Below are 15,940 nucleotides of genomic sequence, written 5' to 3'. Positions count from 1 at the left end.
AATAATCACACTGCTGTACTGACAATAATCACACACTGCTGTACTGACAATAAGAATCACACACTGCTGGACTGATAATAAGAATCACACTGCTGTACTGACAATAAGAATCACACTGCTGTACTGATAATAAGAATCACACTGCTGTACTGACAATAAGAATCACACTGCTGTACTGACAATAAGAATCACACTGCTGTACTGACAATAAGAATCACACTGCTGTACTGATAATAAGAATCACACTGCTGTACTGACAATAAGAATCACACTGCTGTACTGACAATAATAATCACACTGCTGTACTGACAATAAGAATCACACTGCTGGACTGACAATAATCACACTGCTGTACTGACAATAAGAATCACACTGCTGTACTGACAATAAGAATCACACTGCTGTACTGACAATAATCACACACTGCTGTACTGACAATAAGAATCACACTGCTGGACTGACAATAATCACACTGCTGTACTGACAATAATCACACACTGCTGTACTGACAATAATCACACTGCTGTACTGACAATAAGAATCACACTGCTGTACTGATAATAAGAATCACACACTGCTGTACTGATAATAAGAATCACACTGCTGTACTGACAATAAGAATCACACTGCTGTACTGATAATAAGAATCACACTGCTGTACTGACAATAATCACACACTGCTGTACTGACAATAAGAATCACACTGCTGGACTGATAATAATCACACACTGCTGTACTGATAATAATCACACTGCTGTACTGACAATAATCACACTGCTGTACTGACAATAATCACACTGCTGTACTGACAATAATCACACTGCTGTACTGACAATAATCACACACTGCTGTACTGACAATAATCACACACTGCTGTACTGACAATAAGAATCACACTGCTGGACTGACAATAATCACACTGCTGTACTGACAATAATCACACACTGCTGTACTGACAATAATCACACTGCTGTACTAATAATAAGAATCACACTGCTGTACTGATAATAAGAATCACACTGCTGTACTGATAATAAGAATCACACTGCTGGACTGACAATAATCACACTGCTGTACTGATAATAATAATCACACACTGCTGTACTGACAATAATCACACACTGCTGTACTGACAATAATCACACACTGCTGGACTGATAATAATCACACTGCTGTACTGATAATAAGAATCACACTGCTGTACTGACAATAAGAATCACACTGCTGTACTGATAATAATCACACTGCTGTACTGACAATAAGAATCACACTGCTGTACTGATAATAATCACACTGCTGTACTGATAATAATCACACTGCTGTACTGATAATAAGAATCACACTGCTGTACTGACAATAAGAATCACACTGCTGTACTGATAATAATCACACTGCTGTACTGATAATAATCACACACTGCTGTACTGACAATAATCACACTGCTGTACTGATAATAAGAATCACACTGCTGTACTGACAATAAGAATCACACTGCTGTACTGATAATAATCACACTGCTGTACTGACAATAAGAATCACACTGCTGTACTGATAATAATCACACTGCTGTACTGATAATAATCACACTGCTGTACTGATAATAAGAATCACACTGCTGTACTGACAATAAGAATCACACTGCTGTACTGATAATAATCACACTGCTGTACTGATAATAATCACACTGCTGGACTGACAATAATCACACACTGCTGTACTAATAATAATCACACACTGCTGTACTAACAATAGGAATCACACACTGCTGCTTATACTGAGAGTAATAATAATAATAATCACACACACACTGCTGCTTATTTATAAATACTGAAAGTAGTAGTAATAATAATAATAGTCAAAGACACACACACTGCTGCTTATACTGAGAGTAGAGATGAACCAATTTCCGCTAATGAAATTCGTTCACACTTCGTTTGGTGGTAAAAGGTGAATTGCGTTATGGATTCCGTTACCACGGACCATAATGCAATTCTATGACGGAATGCCTTTAGAGGCATTCCGTTTTTCATTCCGTCAAAATAGAAGTCTATGGGCTGCAAAACAGACCCGTCCCGTTTCCGTTATGCTGGGGAGTCCTCTCCTGCATAAAGGAAATGGGACGGATCTGTTTTGCAGCCCATAGACTTCTAGTATGACGGAGTGAATGACGGAATGCCTCTAAAGGCCTTCCGTTATGCATTCCGTCATAGAATTGCGTTATGGTCCGTGGTAACGGAATCCATAACGCAATTCACCTTTTACCACCAAACGAAGTGTGAACGAATTTCAAAATATGAAATTCGCTCATCTCTAACTGAGAGTTAGGGATGAGTGAATTGACTTTGGATAAAACATCCGAAGTTGATTCGCTTTTAAACTTCGCTCCGTACAGTATTAGAATGTATTGGCTCTGATGAGCCGAAGTTATTGATTCGGGAAGTCTCGCGAGACTTCGCGCAATAACTTATTAAATTAATTTGTACTGTAAAAAACCATTTCCCGAACTAGGGTTAGGTTCCAAGTGGTACCTTGGAACCGAACCCGAGTTCAGGAAATGTTTTTTTACAGTACAAATTAATTTATTAAGTTATTGCGCGAAGTCTCGCGAGACTTCCCGAATCAATAACTTCGGCTCATCAGAGCCAATACATTCTAATACTGTACGGAGCTCATGCTCCGTACAGTATTAGAGCGAAGTTTAAGCGAATCAACTTTGGATGTTTCATCCGAAGTCGATTCGCTCATCCCTAATAATAATAACAATAATAATAATAATCACGCACATTGCTGCTTATACTGATAATAATAATGAATCACACACACTGCTACTTATTTATAAATCCTGAGAGTAATATTAATAATAATGAATCACACACACACAGTTTCTTATGTATAAATACTAAGGCCCCTTTCACACGGGCAAGTATTCCGCGCGGATGCGATGCGTGAGGTGAACGCATTGCACTCGCACTGAATCCGGACCCATTCACTTCTATAGGGCTGTTCAGATGAGCGGTGATTTTCACGCATCACTTCTGCGTTGCGTGAAAATCGCAGCATGTTCTATATTCTGCATGTTTCATGCAACGCAGGCCCCATAGAAATGAATGGGGTTGCATGAAAATCGCAAGCATCCGCAAGCAAGTGCGGATGCAATGCGATTTTCACCCATGGTTGCTAGGAGATGATGTTAGTAAATTGATAAAAGTCAATTTAGGCTACTTTCACACTAGCGGCAGGACGAATCCGACAGGCTGTTCACCCTGTCGGATCCGTCCTGCCGCTATTTCGCAGTGCCGCCGGACCGCCGGTCCGTCCCCATTGACTATAATGGGGATGGAGGCGGAGCTCCGGCGCAGCACGGCAGTGCACGGCGAAAGGCCGCCGGACTAAAAGTACTGCATGTCTGACTTTTTAGTCCGGCGGCCTCTCACCGTGAACTGCCGTGCTGCGCCGGAGCTCTGCCCCCGTCCCCATTATAGTCAATGGGGACGGAGCGGCGGTCCGGCGGCACGGCAAAATAGCGGCAGGACGGATCCGACAGGGTAAACAGCCTGTCGGATCCGTCCTGCCGCTAGTGTGAAAGTACCCTTACTGTATTATTTTCCCTTATAACATGGTTATAAAGGAATATAATAGCATTCTTAATACAGAATGCTTACTAAAATGTTGCTTGAGTAGTTAAGAAAAAAAAAAAAATTAACTCACCTCATCCACGTGTTCGCGCTGCCGGCACGTGGTGAGCGCGGTGACGTCAGCGCAGGTCCTGCTGAATGAAGATAGAAGGATCTTCTATCTTCATTCAGCAGGACCTGCGCTGATCTCACCTCGCTCACCATGTGGTGAGCGTGATTACGTCATCAAAGGTCCTTTTGTAGATCCTGAAAGATGAAGAAAGAAGACATGCCGGGTGCGCGAACAAGAGGATGAGGTGATTTAATATATATATTTTTTTAACCCCTCAAGCAACATTTTAGTAAGCATTCTGTATTAAGAATGCTATTATTTTCCTTTATAACCATGTGCAATATGGATAATAACAATACATTAGGAAGTGTCTTGTATTAACTTTCTCTACATGATGAATGCCACTTGCTGAAGTGAGAGAACCCCTTTAATACCCTACAGGAACATTATAACAGGCTGCAGAGAGAGTGAAAGGGGACAGTGTGTTACTGTGATTGGCTCTGTAAATATGGTGCTATGGCTTCTACAGTAATGATAGCACTTTAATTGGTTCTAGTATGGAGGAGCTTTATTTTTCTTTCAGTATTCATGACTAGTCTCTTAAATTTTAGAAACTCAAAAATAATTGCACCCACTAACATAATCATATTGGATCGCCATAAATCACAGCATCGCAACTAGTGTAACTGAGAGTTATCACATTCCGACCCGCAAGTTGCTGCCACAGTCACAAGAAATCCAATAGGTTCATCCAATAAAGCAATTGTCAGATAATTTTTATGAAAATCCAGCATGGCACAAAAGTATATGTCAGAATATTGAAATTTCCAAACATTCAGATTCTATTAAATACAGTATATAATGGGGGAATCAGATGTCTCCATACCTAGGTACAGTGGACCTGATAGTTTATGGAACTGGCCACTTTGGTCTCATGGATTGGCCTCCAAAGTCTCCTGATATCAGACCACTTGATTCTCACTTGAAGAGACACTTGAAAGCTCTGATTTACAAGAAGATGATCTAAACATCTTTATGCTCATAAAACCAAATGTATAGTGTCTATTAGTAGTGTAGGACAATATACAGTCAGGTCCATAAATATTGGGACATCGACACAATTCTAACATTTTTTGGCTCTATACACCACCAGAATAGATTTGAAATGAAACAAACAAGATGTGCTTTAACTACAGACTGTCAGCTTTAATTTGAGGGTATTTACATCCAGATCAGGTGAACGGTGTAGGAATTACAACAGTTTGCATATGTGCCTGCCACTTTTTGAGGGACCAAAAGTAATGGGACATACTAATAATAATCATAAATCAAACTTTCACTTTTTAATACTTGGTTGCAAATCCTTTGCAGTCAATTACAGTCTGAAGTATGGAACGCATAGTCATCACCAGACGCTGGGTTTCCTCCCTGGTGATGCTCTGCCAGGCCTCTACTGCAACTGTCTTCAGTTCCTGCTTGTTCTTGGGACCTTTTCCCTTCAGTTTTGTCTTCAGCAAGTGAAATGCATGCTCAATCGGATTCAGGTCAGGTGATTGACTTGGCCATTGCATAACATTCCACTTCTTTCCCTTAAAAAACTCTTTGGTTGCTTTTGCAGTATGCTTTGGGTCATTGTCCATCTGCACTGTGAAGCACCGTCTAATGAGTTCTGAAGCATTTGGCTGAATATGAGCAGATAATATTGCCCGAAACACTTCAGAATTCATCCTGCTGCTTTTGTCAGCAGTCACATCATCAATAAATACAAGAGAACCAGTTCCATTGGCAGCCATACATGCCCACGCCATGACACTACTGTACCACCACCATGCTTCACTGATGAGGTGGTATGCTTAGGATCATGAGCAGTTTGTTTCCTTCTCCATACTCGTCTCTTCTTATCACTCTGGTACAAGTTGATCTTGGTCTCATCTGTCCATAGGATGTTGTTCCAGAACTGTGAAGGCTTTTTTAGATGTCGTTTGGCAAACTCTAATCTGGCCTTCCTGTTTTTGAGGCTCACCAATGGTTTACATCTTGTGGTGAACCCTCTGTATTCACTCTGGTGAAGTATTTTCTTGATTGTTGACTTTGACACACATACACCTACCTCCTGGAGAGTGTTCTTGATCTGGCCAACTGTTGTGAAGAGTGTTTTCTTCACCAGGGTAAGAATCCACCACAGTTGTTTTCCGTGGTCTCCCGGGTCTTTTGGTGTTGCTGAGCTCACCGATGCGTTCCTTCTTTTTAAGAATGTTCCAAACAGTTGGTTTGGCCACTCCTAATGTTTTTGCTATCTCTCTGATGGGTTTGTTTTGTTTTTTTCAGTCTAATGATGGCTTGCTTCACTGATAGTGACAGCTCTTTGGATCTCATCTTGAGATTTGACAGCAGCAGATTCCAAATGCAAATAGCAAACTTGAAATTAACTCGGGGCCTTTTATCTGCTCATTGTAATTGGGATAATGAGGGAATAACACACACCTGGCCATGGAACAGCGGAGAAGCCAATTGTCCCATTACTTTTGGTTCCTTAACAAGTGGGAGGCACATATGCAAACTGTTGTAATTCCTACACCGTTCACCTGATTTGGATGTAAATACCCTCAAATTAAAGCTGAAAGTCTGCAGTTAAAGCACATCTTGTTTGTTTCATTTCAAATCCATTGTGGTGGTGTATAGAGCCAAAAATGTTAGAATTGTGTCAATGTCCCAATATTTATGGACCTGACTTTATGTGTTACAAATAATCCCTTCAATGGTGCCCACTGACTAGAGCTCAGCTGCAAGGTCAAGTTTCTGCATGTAGTTTTGGAAGTAAGACCAGGAGCGAAATGAAAAAGGAGGAATAGTTGATGTGTATACTTTATCCCCTTCTATGATCCATTCCTGATTTTGGCTTTGAAAACTGTAAGCAGAAACCTGACAGTGCACCCTACTGTACCCTAAGGGTTAGCAACATCCCTGGCGGTCTAGGATGCAGAAAGGGTTGATAAACCATCTCTAGTAAGTACCGCTCAGCCTGATGTCATATTACTTCCTGCACTGATCATACTTGCAGTTATCTAGACTGACCACGCCATTTGTGCTCCACCATGAATAGGAACAAAATGAAGGGAATGGGGGAAGAGTAGGACTGGGACAAGGATCTGGACAGGGGGTTGCCACATGGCTGGTAGGCCACCGACCCAGCTGATATTACTGGAAGTATTTAATGTTTACTGGTTACATTATGTACATTATGTTTATTTTTAGTTGGCAAAGAGCTAGGATTTTTAAGAGGCAAGAAGCAGCTTATATATAGGACCTTGTTACTACTAATGGCTATAGCCTACTTAGACTCTGTAGCACCTAAAGACATGAGCCAGGTCATGTGTTAAAGCTAAATAAGAGGTACTCTATTAACTGCTGATCTTACTCCCAGCCTGGTTTAGAAAGGACTTTTAGCCTCATGAAACCTTGAAAATCGGATCAAGTCGTGTGCGATGATTGTTCGATGCCTATTCGTTGACATGTCAGTTATCACCATTAGAGATGGTCTTGCGGTTCGCCCAGCGATCGCTTCACGGCGAACTTTGCGTGTTTGCGATTCGCCGAACATGCGAACATATGGAGAAATTTTCGCCCGCCATATTCTTTTACATTGTGAAGAACTTTGACCCATGACACATCCATCAGGTGGTACAGGACAGCCAATTGAGACGTTTCAGCACATGGACATACCCCCTACCTTATAAATAAACCTGATCTGGCCGCCATTTTACATTCAGTGTTTTACCAGTGTAGGGAGAGGTTACTGTGTGGAGCAGGGACAGGCTGTTAGGGACACCAAATGCTAGCTAATAGGGCCACAAAAGTCATTTTAAGCACTAGTATAGGTGTGATATCTATAGGTCTGATACACAGAGGGGTGCGATATACTATACTTTTATAATGAGTCAAAAACACATAGATCTATATAGTGATCACCTGGAAGTCAGGGGCCTAGGGGCTAGGGGCTTACTAGGGCCATTTTTATATAGGGTAAGGTTCCGGACGAGGTCGCTCTTATCAGGGCGGGTGGTCTGTGGTTAGGCTATCAGGGCCAGAATAGCACCCCCCCTGTAGGGCAATATCAGGGACAGTTCTTTGCCCAACCTGTCCTTCAATACCACATCATCATCTAGCCCAGGGATGGATGTTTTTTTGCTTTCCCTTCTGGATTCATCGATGTGCACTGGAACCCCCCGGATTGTGGTAGGACATATGGTTTCAGATTTGGTGCCGCCGAGCACCTGATTTAGTGCCGCCGAGCACTTGTTATTGCCTACCACATCTATGCTTTTTGGTTAACTTTAATAATTTAATATATTTTCATTTTGAGGGATATCTTTTCCATTCACACGTCCGCAAAATGGGTCCGCATCTGTTCCGCAATTTTGCGGAACAGGTGCAGACCTATTTATTTTCAATGGGGCCGGAATGTGCTGTCCGCATTTGCGGATCCACATCTGCATTTGAGGATACACATCCGCATTTGCGGATCCGCACTTCCGCATCTGTGCTTCCGTTTCCGCAAAAAAATAGAACATGTCCTATTCTTGTCCGCAATTGCAGACAAGATTAGTCATTTTCCATTATAGTGTCGTCGATGTGCGGTCCACAAATTGCGGAATGCACATTGTCAATGTCGGTGTTTTGCGGATCCGCAAAACACTTACGGACGTGTGAATGGACCCTCATAGTAAAATTATTAAAGGTTATGTTTTATCTTTATGTATATTCTAATGGATTGCCGTCCTTGTACAATGTTATAATATACTTTCTATGTTAGAAAGTATATTTGTAATGACCGGCGTCACACACAGGGAGGGAAAAGGGAAAGCCCTGCTCAAGGGAGAGGGAAAGGTGGTGACCCCTAACTCACCTTGCGGCTGGCACCTGACGTCCCTAGACGGGTTCCTCACCCGTGCGGCGATCACGTGCCTAAACCCTGGCTTTCCCTAGAATGAGCCCTAGATAGTGAACGGGCCGGTGGGATCGCTAGTCCGCACCACTGTCACTAAGAGGGAAACACCAGGGAGAGGACAGACAAAACAAACAAACACATACACCCAGGTGGGCGACCACAATAGACCACAAAGGTCCAACAGGGATCGGCAGGGTAGCGTTCTGGACCAACTACCAGAGAACGCAGCAACACAGCTCCAGAGGGTCAGAATAGATGTCCAGGCAGGAAGCTCTATATCTGGCAACCAGAGAAGTGTAAGAGGGGAATATAAGGAGGTTGGGAGTGCTGGACAAGGAACAGCTGAGGAGAAGGAGCTACGGATCCCTGAGTGAGCCAAAAGGGTTTGCAAAGCAAACCCAGAAAGCTACCACAAGGAAACAACCCATCTTACATAGAGCGTGCAGCCAACCGCTGCGACCTCCTGACCCCGGGTACAACGGAGTTAGGCGTGGTTCTTGACACCCTTGTGACAATATTATAGTGCATTTGTATTGTGCGGCAGTTGTGTGCGGTTCTGCTGAGATACTGCAGGTATATAGAGGGACAAGCGTTATTGGAACAAATAATTTCTACTGGTGTGATATAGCAGTCGTCCCCCCAAAAAACAGGATGAAGCGGGGTGTTATATACCAATATACTTTCTTTATAGTGCATTTCTGTACTGTATACTGCATTTGAGCATGCGCGTACGCGAAAATTTAATTGCCGATATTTTGCATTGGAAATTTTTTTTTATGGAGATCGCAAATTCGAATAATACATCTGGTATGTCACTGTTGTGGGACTATTTGTGCACTTCTAGTAATTATTTCTTGGCTGCAAATATGAGCTGAAGGTTTTTCAGGTTCACCTACCATTAAAATGAATGGAACCCAAGCCTAGGGCGGCAAACAGTGTCTACACAAACCACCAGAAGGCATTAGCACGACATTGGGCTTTGAGTCAAACACCTGTTACAGGTGTTCCATCGACCATCTTGCTACAACTCTCAAAGGATATCATAGTGCACAAAAAGATGGCAATGGAGGCTGGAATGGAGGTCTATCCTCTTTAGCAATGAGTCCCAATTTTGTCTTGGAGGCAATAATAGCAATGCCATAAAGAGACATTCACATGGGAACATCACACCAGTCCTACTCCCAGGATTATGGTTTGGGGTGGCATAATGGTAACACCAGGCCACATGTTGCTCGTGTTACTGTGAGTAGCCTGCATGGCTTAAATGTGCTACCATGGCTTGCTGCAAATTTTCAGAGATGATGCCAAACAATTCTGGGTGGGGCTTATGTAGTCCACATCCAGAAGTGGCCATTCTGGACCTAGTTTGGGGTGTGTCTGGAGGCTGTGCATCATGCCCCAAATGAAAACAAATGTTGGTAAGTATGCTTTCTTACTATGCTTTACTCAGCAATTCTTATCAAAGTATAAAATCTCTAGGTGTTCCTGCATCACTACAGTGTGTTCTAGATACTGGCTCTGATAGTTACTCTCTGGAACTGGAAAGTTAGAATAATTGATGATTTTATCTTTTCTTCCACTTTGTTCTTAAATCCTTATTATGAAGGGATAGGTGCAGTGGCGTACCTCCAATGGAGGCAGACCGAGCAGTTTCTATGGGGCCTGCTGGGGAAGAGGGCCTGTCCATGGAGGAAAGGCTTGCCCCCTACGTACCCAATAATACCAGTCTGAACATGCTTGCGGTTGTTATTCTTTCTTCTTAAAACCCTCAGCCAGTAATGTCAGATTCCTTATAATAGCAATCTGGACATACTGGGAGCTATAGTTCCCTCCTCTTATACCCTCTCCCTGTAATTTTCACTTATGTCCAGTAATAACAGACAGGATATGCTGGGAGTTGTAGTTCTTTCCTCTTTCACCAATCCATGTATTGCCCTCTAATTTCCAATAATAACCGATAAGACTTGTAGTTCTCTTTCCATCATCGAGCCTGGCATATGTCCACCATTTATGACCTGATCTGCAACTGAGGCCCCTAACGGAGATGTGATCAAAGCCTTATGTGTTTTGCAGCATCATATTATCATGTTCTGCAGCAGCTGAAGGTTGTAATTGATGATTTTCTTCAGCAGCTGAAGTGTGTATAATGAGGTTCTGTAGAAGCTAAGATGTGTATCATGATGTTCTGCAGCAGCTGAGGTGTGTATTTTAGGAGGTTTTGCAACAGCTCAGGTGTGTATTGTGAGGTTCTGCAGCAGCTGAGGCTTATATTATGAGGTTATGCAGCAGCTGAGGTATGTATTTTAGTAGGTTCTTCAGCAGGCTTGGTGTGTATTATGAGGTTCTGCAGCAGCTGATGTGTATTGTGAGGTTCTGCAGCAGATGATGTGTGTATTGTGAGGTTCTGCAGCAGCTGATGTGTGTATTGTGAGGATCTACAGCAGCTGATCTGTGTGTTGGGTTCTGCAGCAGGTGAGGTGTGTATTAAGAGGTTCTGCAGCAGTCAGAGGCACATCAGTTGTGATTGGATTAAATATTTTACTATTCCGTGTCTGCACATTGTAAAATATTTTAAAATTCATTTTATTAGTAAGTAAGGTAGCTTTTAAAGGAGTTATCCATGTACCTCAGGATAGGTCATCATTATAGCATGGGGGGGGGGGGGGGGCATCCAAGTCTGCCACGCTCACCAGGACCCAGCTGGCTCCCAGCAGCTTTACGTTACATTGTCCAGAGGCTGTGCCTGATATTGCAGCTCAGCCCCATTCACTTCAATGGGATTGAGCTGCAACTAGGCCAAGTAAAAGATGTTCTGCAACGTCACATGGCCTAGCAAAAGCCCTCGGTGCTCAAGGAGCGCCGGCCTCTTCTAACAGCTGATCAGCAGAGGTCCCGGGTGTCAGACCACCGCCGATCTGGTATTGATGAACTGTCCAGAGGATAGGTTATCAATATAATTTACTGGATAACCCCTTTAATTATTCCTACAAAGAAGGTGCCATTTGCCTAATCTGCCGGGGGCACCAAAATACCTTGTCCCGGACCTGTTTATCTGCTAGCACACGTTGCAGTCAGTGGCCTGACTGACTGGTCCGGACCTAACCTGTTCTGACAGTGTCACCAGTCTAGGCTCCAGTCCAGTGCAATGAAGATCTGCCCCCGGGCCCCGAGTGCGATCTGCCTCACTGACAGCAGCACAAACAGTAAGTCAGCATGGGGAGGGGGGCAGCAGCAGGCACAGTTCATGGAGAGGGGTTATGGCACACTATATAATAAGCACTACCTTGCACAGTCCACGAGGAAAGGATATTTGAGAGAGATTTGAGAACCGCACTCTGCTATTAAACGTTCAGGTGCCAACCAAGGGCTATAAGCAGCCAATATATATAAAAGTAAAGTTGAGGCACACAATTTTCACGATTCGTGAATAGGGCATTTATTCATTTGCATGTAATGCTGTCATCCATTGGCCCAATCTTTCTCAGATTATAAACATTTGCATAAACCGTGTAACATGTATAGCAATAGAATTAAGTGCGTATAAGGGTATATACATTAGAAAAAGTCTTAAAGGTAACAAGAAAGTTTTATATTTGGCAAAAGCCATACATTGAGTTTGGGGTATACAGAGCACCTAGAGTACATTGAGTACATATATAGGAATTTTGCCTAACACTACTTGAGATTATACTCAAAAATAATTTTTTTCTGTTTGGCGATACCTATTATGGCCAGAGGAGGGGCACCGCTATGGGGTTCAATGTGGCCCCTCCCTATGCCAATGCCTTTATGACAGCATTTGAAGAAGATTTCGTGTACACAAATCCCCTCTTCTGCCAATACGCAGATGTATGGTATCGTTTTATAGATGACATCTTTTGTATCTGGAGAGGACCGATATCCACTATAAATAACTTTGTAGAGAACCTCAATCAAATATACAGCGAGCTAGGTTTTACTTCCCACACTAGATAAAAGGAGATCAGCTTTTTAGACACACTTGTTCAAATAGACCCAACAGGAGCACTAACCATAGACCTCTATAGTAAATCCACCGACCGTAATAGTCTGTTACATTACGAGAGTTGCCATCCACGAGCGACAAAGGACTCCCTACCACGATCCCAGTATACACGAGTCGACCGGATTGTCACTGATGACGCTATCAAAGCTAAGCGTCTTGAGATAATGACCCAAAAATTCCACAACAGGGGTTATCCTGATACCACCCTAAAAAAAAGCTCTAAATAGTCTCAATGAGACTCGTAGACCTCGCCCCACGAATCAAAAGAGGGTAGCATGCATAACTACATACCATCCCCTTATGCCTAAGATCCAGCAGGCCTTCAAACAAAATTGGCCCTTATTAGCTAAATCCTACCCTGGGATAGAGGAATTCCAACAACCCCTTTTGACTTGTTATAAGAGACCCCCCAATATCAGGGATAAATTAGTCAGGGCGGATATAGGGAGCCCTACCAGACCATTAACACAGACTTACTTACGGAGTAAACGTAATGGTACGTACCCCTGTTTGCACTGCGCACAGTGCTCGAATGTAACAAAAGGAGAGTACGTCACACACCCACGTACTGGACAGGCATTCGCAATCCAAGGGTTCTACACCTGTGAATCAAGCTATGTTGTATATCTGATAAAGTGTCCATGTGGCCTCGCATATGTTGGGGAGACCACTCAACATGTGCGAGACAGAATAAGCAAGCACAAGTCTACCATTAGACTTGAACACAATTTTTTGCCGATCCCACACCATTTTTCCGAGAGGAAACACTGAATTTCGCAACTTCGGTTCCAAATTTTGGAACAAGTGGATCGACCTAGGAGGGGCGGCAACCGTACACGCCTCCTAAAACAGAAGGAGGACTTTTGGATTCATAAATTAGGGACACTTTCGCCGAATGGCTTGAACCGTGAATGTGACTTTTTTTATCAATACCTAAATAATACTTAGTTTGTTCTCGAATCTCCTCATTAATATCTAATGTCTAATTTGCATTTATTATTTGTCGTTATTGTGATAAATATTAGGAAGATGTTCTGAATATTATTTCCTTTTTCCACAGACTCGCTGAGAATTATTTTTGTCTACAACGGGTGTGGGTGAGACTTTCCCCTTCCCTCCCCTTTTTCTCCTCTCTTGCCCCCGCCCCCCCCCCTTCTCTTCTTTTCCCTACCACCTGTTCTTGGTTATAGTTTCCCTATCCCCTTTTTCCAGACCTATCATCATATATTAACCCCTTAACCTATATCTCCTACTACTCATTAGGTATGCCTAACATATTTTGATTCCCATCACATTACATCATCTTTGCCATTTTTCCCCTCTGCAAACCAGACCATAGTTGGCTTTTATATGAAATAATTGTTAACGCAACATTCACGTCTCTATTGGCCCCCCTCCACAGACCTTTATTAATGCCAGGTCCCCTATAATACCGCATAGACCTTTATCCATGTCAGGTCCTTAGAATGTCACAGACAGACCTCTATCGATGTTAGGTCTTTAGGATATTAAAGTGGAACGCAGCGCTCATGCGACGGTACAGCTGGAACGCATACGTTTATCTTTGCGGCCACGTGACTTCCGATCACATGACCGGAACTCCCAGTAATCCCGTATTGGAACGCAGTATCTCGTAGTGGAACGCACAAGTTCGCCCTAGCGACCACGTGACACTTGATCACGTGACCGGAACCTTCAGGCACCCCGCACACCTTTAAATAGCGGCCGGTTTATACAGACGCCATGCATCCAGCGCCCCATTTACCCACATTCGTCTGAACAGGTATTGATTATTGTACAAGTAACCTTAATAAGATTTTTTCTTTGCAGATCGCTCTATTTATATATCGACTTACCTCACAAGACTCCAATATGGGTGACAAGCCAGTATACACCTGAATGCTCATTGCGACATATGACCCAAGCTATTATTGATTGTAATGCTATTTTGATGCGCTATCTTATGCACTATTAATACTGAGAGGGGATATGGCTAAAAGTAAATGTAGACACCCTTTTTTCTGCAGGTGGAGGTTTAATTTTCCCTCATCATCATCATGAGGCCCGGGGGAGGGGAGCACATTGAGATATATGAAAACTACTCCGATTTGATATTGATCACATTACAGACGTGAGCCATCTGGCTATCATATGTCTTTCATATACCTAGTAGTCCTATATATGTACTCAATGTACTCTATGTGCTCTGTATACCCCAAACTCAATGTATGGCTTTTGCCAAATATAAAACTTTCTTGTTACCTTTAAGACTTTTTCTAATGTATATACCCTTATACGCACTTAATTCTATTGCTATACATGTTACACGGTTTATGCAAATGTTTATAATCTGAGACAGATTGGGCCAATGGATGACAGCATTACATGCAAATGAATAAATGCCCTATTCACAAATCGTGAAAATTGTGTGCCTTAACTTTACTTTTACATGAGGAAAGGATGGCACACTATGTAAAAGGCAGCGGGCACAGCTCATGGAGGGGTATGGTATGTTATATAATAAGCACCACCTGGCACAGTCCATGAGAGAAGGATGACACACTATGTAAAAGGCAGCGGGCACAGTTCATCAGGTAAGGCTAGGTGCACACTTGCGATCAGATTCCGGTATTCTGTCCATGATTAAGATGTATGGTCGAAACGCGTAGACCTTGTCTGTCTGGTCAGCCTATGAATTTTATAATGAAGAAATAAAGAAATTGGATTTTATCCTGAGCCTGCTGCTGGATTTTTTTCTACTGTTTTGATTGATACGTTTTTATCTTGTATATAGGGATGAGCGAACCCGAACTGTATAGTTCGGGTTCGTACCGAATTTTGGGGTGTTCGTGACACGGACCCGAACCGAACATTTAAGTAAAAATTCGGGTTCGGGTTCGTTGTTCGGCGATTTCTATGGCGTATTTTGAAAGCCTGCAAAGCAGCCAATCAACAAGCGTCATACTACTTGCCCCAAGAGGCCATCACAGCCATGCCTACTATTGGCATGGCTGTGATTGCCCAGTGCAGCATGTGACCCAGCCTCTATTTAAGCTGGAGTCATGTAGTGCCGCACGTCACACTGCTCTGATCAGTGTAGGGAGAGGATGCAGCTGCTGTTAGGGCGAGATTAGGCAGGGATTAACTCAGCAAAAACACTTAATGAAGTGATCGATCTACAGCTGTGAATCATTCAACTTCTGCTAGTTAATTGCTCACTGTTTTTAGGCTGCCCAGAGCGTTTTTCTGTCACTTTTTTCTGGGGTGATCGGCGGCCATTT

This window comes from Bufo bufo, chromosome 1, assembly GCF_905171765.1.
Source record: "Bufo bufo chromosome 1, aBufBuf1.1, whole genome shotgun sequence".
Lineage (NCBI taxonomy): Eukaryota > Metazoa > Chordata > Amphibia > Anura > Bufonidae > Bufo > Bufo bufo.
The sequence above is the reverse complement of the archived record's forward strand: the minus strand, read 5'-3'. Positions refer to the sequence as shown.